The 8706-nt window shown below is 37.7% G+C and overlaps 1 protein-coding gene across 2 annotated transcripts in view; it reads right to left on the minus strand.

The window, feature by feature from the left end:
- dbn1 (drebrin 1) overlaps nt 1-8706 on the minus strand; it is a 114380-nt gene that overhangs the window by 83649 nt on the left and 22025 nt on the right. The window lies entirely within an intron of this gene.

The raw sequence follows: 8706 nt of genomic DNA on the forward strand, positions 1-8706 counted from the left end.
AAAAAAAACCCAAACATTTCCCTTTTTGTGGTGCTTTTAAAATTTGTGATTTTCCCAAAACCTGGGAACCTTTTTTTTTTTTTTCAAAAAATAATTTTTTAAAAAAAAAAAACCCAAAAAAAAAAAACCATTTTGGAAACTTTTCTCAAAAAAAAAAAAACCCCTTTAAAAAAAAAAAAAAATTCTTCCAAAATATGTTGGGTAACAAATTTTTTTTTAGGGAAAAAAAAGAAAAATTTTCTTTTTGGCAAAGAAAAAATTAAAAGAAATAAACAAATATTCAATTAAAAGGGTATGTTTTTTATTTTAGTGTATTTAAATTTCAAACCTAAAAAAAAACAAAAAATATTTTAAAGGGGAAAAAAACCTTTTTTTCAAAAGACAAAGGGGTTTTTTTCAATTTTTTTCAATCTTACCCAAAAAAAACAATGTGGTCCATTTTTTTTGAAGGGTCCCAAAACCATTGTTTTTTTTTTGAAAACCCCCCGCCCCAATGTTTGGAGGGTTCTTAACCCAAAAGTCAGCCCAAGGAACCAAAAAAAAAAAATAAACCAAAAAAAAAAAAAGGACAGGCTAATAAGAAAAAAACAAGGGGAGTTTTCATTCAATTATTTTTATATCGGCCCAAAAGCAAAAACTTGGTAGTTCCTCCGGTAATCCCCCCACACAGTATTCACAAAGGGGACTTTTTGTTATTTTGGTTTTTTTCCCTTTTTTTCCAACAAGGTTTGGTTTCTTCCTTTCAAAACAAGGGTTTGAAAGCAAAGTTCTTTTCAAGTTTAAAAACATTGCCAAAAATCTGCACAAAAATTTTTGACCTTCCCAATTTTTTTTTCATGCTTATTATTTAAAACTTAAAAACCCTTATTTACATATTGGGGGGGCGGGGAACCCGCTCGAGGGGAAAAAAGCTTTAACCGTTTATTTTTTTGTATTCCCTTAAAAAACAAGTGATAACAATTAAAAAATTTTTTCAGGGTTTTCGATTTTTTTTTACCCACCCAAAAGCCTCCAAAAAAACCCTCACTCTTTGTTTTCCCTTTTTTTTTTTACCAAGGAGGTTCGGGGGTTTCGAAAAAACACCCCACGAAAAAGGAGAAAAACAAAAAAAAAAAACATCCAAAATTTGGATCCTTTTAAGGGGTTTCCCAACGCCTTAAAAGAACCAAACTTCGGCCATCCTTTTTTTTGTGGTTTTGTTAAAAATAATTTTTCTTTAAAAAGTTTTTTTTGGTTTCAAGTTTGTTTGCTTTGAAAAAAAAAACCCTTTGTGGAATCACAGGACAATCCAAGCAATGTGTTATAGTGAGATATAACTGATATAAATATAAAACCCAATATAGCAATTTACGTAATTGCTATGTAGTATATTAGTATCACCTCGACCTGCTAAGTGTATACAAAGCAAATACTTATTTACAACACCAGGACTCAAGCTGTAGTAATATATATTTTGCCTGCATATAAAAATTAAAGTAGTAAAAATGTGTTTATTAGCAACACTGATGCAAGATTAATACCTGAAGTATCAGACAACACTAAATTGAGCAAAATACACAAATATCACTAGAACATTAGACCTAAACCAGTGAATGTTAATCGAAATTGTATCTTCTACCTTCGTTAAAAAGGTTAGCGGAGATCCACGACGAACAAACATTGGCAACATTGCCACTATATCTGGTTTGATGTCCAAAAAACTTGATACAAGATCAACAAATTGTATATAACGTCAATTTCCAGAAGAGACAGAAAATAGATAATTAATCGAATTTTAGAAAAAATTAAGAAAAAGCAAGACTCCAGAGTAGATTAATTATAAGGCGGTAAAGATAGATTTCTGTTGAACGAGTAGAGCCCTGTCTAAGCCTGGAACATGATGAACATCAAGACATTTTATTACCTAGTATATTACTCTAACACTACAAGTAGTATTCACGGGCGATGCAGTTAGAGTTCTTCTGCAGGGTTTTCCAGCTGTGAAAATGAAGGCAGATTGTCTCCTCAGAAATCATATTGTGTATGATCTTAGTACGACTCAGACAGAACTCAGTAACACTCCACTGGACTGGTAGCTACCACAGAAGCGAGCTGCTGACTCTTTATGGACAGCACGTCCAAGATTTGATAAGTCAAGCTGTGACTCGCGCATCTGTGTGCCAGGCCACGCCTGACCGGTATGGAATGGAAAGAAGACCAGATTAGAGGAAAGAGAGACGAGAGAGAGACAGAGAGAGGAAGAGTTTGATGACACTGAGCATTGTCACAAATGACAGGCGGGTGACCTACTTGAAAAAGCTACTGGCTGCTTCACTCTGAGTGCAGTCAAGCTACAGGAAAGCGTCATTCAAAAGAACTACTTGAGTGTGTTAAAAGTGGCTCAAAAGCAGCTCAAGTTTCTCTGGAAATAACTATATCTGTCACGTCATATGATGCAAATACATCACATCACTTCTGAAACACAGACACAAACAGCATCATCTTGTTCATTACAATTCTAAGAGAGGAATGTAAAGCACCTTCGTAGCTGAGTGGTTATAGCACATGCTCCATGGCCACACAAATCTAAGTCACAGGTTCAATTCCAGGTGCTAACCAGAAATATTTTCTGTTTCCTAAAAATAACCAACTCCTGTGTAGATCACTCCAACTATTGACTTAATTTAATAATCGATTCATCTGTACATTGTTTCTAATTGATTTGTTGTTTCGTCCAGAAAAAAAATGTTAATCACTGTTTCCCAAAGTCCACGGTGACGACCTCAAATGTCTTTCTTTGTCCGCAAGAAACCAGAAAAAAAATATATTTGAGAAGCTGAAATCAGGGAATTTGGTAATTTTTCTTAAAATAAATTAAATAAAATATTCAATTAATAATAAATATTAAAATCAATATTCAATTAATAAAATAGTTGGTGATTAATTTAGTAGTTGGAAACCAATTTATTTATCAACTAACTGTTGCATCACTACTGACAACTCACATTCACTAGTAGACATTTTTATATTTGTAGGGGTCACAAGCCAAAAAAGCCAAAAACATAGGCATCTACTGGCTAACTAAAATAACACCGGGCTGTCGCTGATACTGAGTTAACGGTGCAGCTCTGTTCGATCTCTCTCTCCTGATTCATGTTGTAGGAATTAATCATTGACAGACATTTTAATAGTATTACCACATGTGAAGAGAGAGGGGGATGGAAGAGAGAGAGAGAGATTAATATGTATGAGCCAAATGCGAAAGAGAGACGTTTGAAGCACAAAGAAAGGAGGGCAGATAGAACCATGGCGGAACTAAACGACTGCACGCTCTCCTTTCAAAGCACTGCCTCCGTCTTTCCACTGTAACCCACATAACTGAGCAAACTGCTGGGCCTCGGCCCCCACACACCAACCACCACTGTATGATAAACGAACTGGCAGCTTCTGCAGGAGAAAAAAACAGCTAATAATTCACTGCCATATTTAGGTGAGCAGATAGAACATCCTGTTTATTTTTAGTTCAAAAGAAAGATTTTTTTGTGGTTTATTTCTGTCCTCATTACAGTGTGCCGATCATTTCATAACAGGGGCTTAAATTAGGATGTGGAGATTTCTGAATCATCATGGTACTACTGTACTCTGTCAGCAAGACATAACTGAGAAGATTATGATTATAAAGATGCTCTATTGTTACCTTACACATTGCTGTAATTACTGAATGTGAGGTGTTTACATTTTACTGTCCAGTACGGTACAGTAGTAGTAATATTCTTTTATCAACAGTCACCAGAAAAATTGCCATATTGGTTGTCTGTTCAAAAGCCTGAAAAGCATCCCATGCTTAGATTTACCTGAAAATGACTTGTAGTGAATTATGACTGTTGTCTGTGAGGAACAGGAGATGGAATTGAGTTCGTTTGTCCTGCTGACAGTCAGTATTGATTTCTTTTTTCTTTCCTTAAAGGACCAGTGTGCAACCACTTGAATACAACTCAGCCTTTCAACCATATAGGAAAAAACTACAGTGGCCGCAAAACTCCTCAAAAATGCAAAATGCCCTATCTGAAGCCAGAGGTTGGTTGGTCCATCCTGGGCTACAAACATGGTGGTTCAACATGGCATAGCCTGTAGTAGAGGACCCTGTAGCTAAAATCAGTTCATTCTAAGGTAACAAATACCCCACAGTTGCATTGCATTTGTGCCAATAGATCTTCCTAAATGTTACACACTGTACCTTTAACCTTAAGAAAGTAGTTTTTATGCCTAAACGTGTTAGTTGTAACTTGTAACTTAAGACTAAACCTTAGCCACTGCAGAAGCAGGTCACTTTTTTTTGTATCTGTCATTTGATATGATTATGAAAGTCACTAACAAATGATGGCGTTGCATATGGATTGGTTTAAAATGCAGAGAGGCAACACTAGATGAGCTCATACATGGTTACAACAAAATATATTTGTTTCCCTCCAGGGCTCCCACTCACCAGGCTCATACCCTCGTAGCTGTGTGTGTCAGACAGTACATTGGGCTGAATCATGCTTTGGAATAACAACCTACTGCCTCACCTTCCCACTAAACCCAAATCAGAGCTGCACTGCTGCCTCTCTGCCACAACTGACCCATAAAAGGGAATTTAAAATACTATGAGATGAAATAAATTCTTTATAACTTTCCTCACTGAAACCTTCTCAAAAATCAATTCAACACATCCGTCAGTTACAGTCTCTCCTTCTACAGACTCTGCTTTCATTTCAATTCTTCACAATAATTGCCTGCTAAACGCATTAAATGGCAAATATTGCCTACTTTTCTTTAAGAAAAAACTATATGTGAGACATCCTGCACCTCCGCAGAGCTCGTAAGCCGTGCTCCATTCCATAAATCACTTCCATAAATCCCTAAGCCTCAGCCATCATCCAGCGAACATATGATATGAGGAGACAGAGAGAGGCCTGAGCAGAAGTGAACATTTCAGTGATGGGGGACGGCAGCACGAATACAGGTTTATTTCAGTGGATTATAGCACATTTTTCCACCTGGAGTTCATTTATAGACACGTCAAGTGGAGGGAGGCTTCCTCTGCTTAAACATGATATTCTGGGAGAGGGAATGAGTGAGATGGAAATGGAGCAAACTGAATTTAATTATGGTGGAAATTAAGCCAGGCGAGAGGAAGAAGACGAGGAAGAAACAGATGGATAATGATAGGAGATGAAGAGAGGAGGGAGAAAGAAAAGGGAGCTCAGCAGGGTCCATAAACCTTCTAGGGCATTTTCTCAATGCCGTTCATCTACACAGCAGAGGAGAGGAACAGGAAGAGCCTCCGCTAAATCACATGAAGGCTGATCCCCATCTGACAGACCTTAGAGGAATCGGAGATCGATGGAGAGGAGAGAGGGTGAACAACAAGGGCGAGGACGACAGGTCTGTTTGAAAACACTTCGCAGTTTGCTTTTCAAATAAAACCCTGACACCAGCACATGTGACCTGCTTTGTTTTTCATTATCACCTTTATTGCTGTAGGTGTCGTGCTAAAATTCACAGCTTTGGAGAGCCAATATAATCAGTGTTAATGTAAAGGTGGATGTCTGAGTCATGGGGTGCGTTTCAGTAATCATTTGCCCTGACCTCTTTCATATTATGTGATGCCATATGAGTTGTCTCAGTCTCCACAAATACTATTGAGTGAGTCCGTCTGCCTAACTGCATTACAGATACTTACCACGTACCAACTAATGTCAGCAAGGAAGTGGTGTTTACAGCAAATGCTTGCAATAGGTAGAGATAATTGATGTCTTCAATAATAAACGGTACCACAGAAACAAGAGCACACTGCTCAACAAAGGTTTGCTGCAACCCAACATTTGCCGGTCTACAACTGGACTTGCTGGATCTGATTTCATCTCACCGGAACATGAAACAACATACCAACACAGCCAATCTGATTTAGTAGCACACGTCTATAACAATGTTGGATTTACAAATTCAAGCCAACCACTCAATGAGGAAAGTACGGACATTTTAAAAGCCAGTGTTGGAGAAGCTACCCGTTTTCTGAAAGTATCCACACTGTAAGTTTATACTAAAAAGAAGCTTAACACAGGCGTCATAAATAAACACACTCATTATATTCTAGGGTGCCCCAATCATTATCATCTGTGAGCTGTTTTACTTTAAGGTACAGTAAAATGTGGCTGTGTAGCACTACCAGCTACTTATTGGAAAAAGAGATTGCTAATGGCTATATCACGCTCAAGCTACTGGGATGTGTAGTAATAAGAGTTCTTCTTCCTTTTCAAAACCTCTCGTCTCGTTCACCCACAATGCAATTTAACTGCCAACAGTTTGCTAGTAGCAGCTAATGTAGCCTGGAGCATCTAGCTTGAGCAGAGATGAGGAGCGGCTCTGGTAAGCGCAGTTCTTTCCATCGCCACCCATTTCTTTCATTCTTGAACATGACACTGACTCAAGTGACATCACTAAAGGAGACTTCACACACCTCCGTCTGGATATGTTATCCAGAGGTATTATACAATTTTTTTGTTCTTTGGACTGAAAATTGTGTTGCAATTTGACCCTAAGATTATAACATACCTTTAAGTTAAGGTTGGCCCAGCCTTTATGTCAATCTTGCCGTTAGATTTTCTTGTGTACAAGTGTAAAGTTTGTCCTGATGGTGGCGCTGAAAGTAAAGTCACAGGGTCGCCAGTATCATGAGGATTCATCCTCAGTTGAATTTGAGTATCAACAGCAAATTTCATGACAATAGGACATGTAGTTGGTGAAATATTTTGTTTTGGATCAAAACGTCTGGCATATTTATAGACCAACCAACCAACTTGCATCAAATTACAGTGGCTCAATTCTTATTTACAATATCAATACATTATAAAAACACTTTCACATAATACAGAAGGGAGGGATTGTGAGTGATATAAGATGTTAACCTAAACAACAAAGAATTGGATAGGCACGTGAGGAATATTTTTAGATTCTCCTGAAGAAACCTTGCCGAGTTCAGTATGGTGTCAAAACTTCAACTTTCTAAATAAAACAACAGCCTGCTCACATGCTCTGCTGTTGAGTCAGACAGAGTTCACACCCACAGCACTGGTGTTTCAGTTGTTTCAGTCAACCCGGAATCTCAGCAACACAACACCGGGAGTGTTAAAACAGCCTGCATCATGCAATCGTATGTCAGTGTTTAAAATGGTTTAAAATAGGTTTGTGATTTCACAGCACTGGCACCTTGTGAAACTAATTAATACTTGCAGAGTGCATATTTTTCCCAAAGAGGGACATTTTCATTCACCTGCCATCCTGTACCACCTACAGGAGAGAAAAGTAACAGCAGACTTAGGGAAATTCAGCTATAGAGACCAAAACCGCTTTTGTACCAGGCTGCAAACATGTTTAATTCTGCTGCGAAGTTGGGCATTTTAACAGGGGGCCTTATGGAGATTGACTCACTTCTGGAGCCAGCCCCAAGTGGCAGTTAGAGGAAGTTTTTGACACTTCCATGTTGGCTTCATTTGCCAGAGATTGCCGCCTGGTCCGCACCACCTCCAGGCAATTAATGTTACCACTGCAGTCTTTTAGTTTTTCATAGCTTGAGCTTGAGTGTGTTTGAGGTTTTATACTTTATATTTCATATGTGTTTTGTTTACTGAAGCAAATTTTCTGCTGAATTCCTCTCATGTACCTGCAACAACTATCATCCAACACCAAACAAATGAAACCAGACAAGGTAGGCGTGAAAGCATCCTCAGTGACTTGTTAGAGAGGATGTGTTTGCAGACTAAATACTGTATGTGAGGACAGAGGAGAATATTGGTCCCATCCGGTGTCTAAACTGTAAATGTCTGACTGTACAACAATGTTTCCACTGCATTGTACGGCTCAGCTGGACTCAACTCACTTTTGTCACCAGGTACTTTTCTAGATTTTGTTTTCCACTGCAGATAGTACCCCCTCAACGTAGGCGGGTTCCTTAGCTGATTGCGATAGTGCTAAAAAAGTACCAGGTATCAAGTACAATCCACTACTTTTGACAGCAAAAAACCAAAGGAGAGTGACTAGAGTAGTACTAGATAAAGAAGCTGCAGTTTGATGCCTGAGATATGATGTCAATGCAGAGTGACACAGAATACATTGTACAAAAGTACATAGTTAGCACTTATATGGTGATTTTCAGGTCAAAAATAAGGATATTTTATTATTTAAAGCCAATATTTAAATAACCAGTTAGTTCCTACAATGTTTTTGGATAAAAGTTACTCAAACAATTATCAAAATATAAAAGATCATATTTTATAGACTCTTCATACTGTGTGTTTTGTGCAAAAATCTTGTAAAGGAACTAGTAACTAAAGCTGTCAGATAAATGTAGTGAAGTAAAAGTACAATATTACCCTCTGACATGTAGCGTAGTAGAAGTGGCATGAAAAAGACTCAAGTACGTCAGAATTGTACATGAGTTGAGTAAATGTACTTAGTAACATTTCCCTACCAGTAATGGAGTATTTTTATATTGTATAATTACTTCTTTTACTTATGTAAAGGATCTCAATACTACTTGAAACTTCTGTCTCTGCATTCAACAACAGATCTTCAGCAGATGGAGGCCAACAGAGCCGCAGAGCCACTTCTGTCTCTCACTCTCAGTTCTGCCTGATAAAGCAGAAATGAAGATGACAATATAGTTAAAGGCGTAAAAAAAAAAAA

Source organism: Morone saxatilis, unplaced genomic scaffold, assembly GCF_004916995.1.
Source record: "Morone saxatilis isolate NCDOM2014 unplaced genomic scaffold, NCSU_SB_2.0 Contig20, whole genome shotgun sequence".
In the NCBI taxonomy this organism is placed as follows: Eukaryota; Metazoa; Chordata; class Actinopteri; family Moronidae; genus Morone; species Morone saxatilis.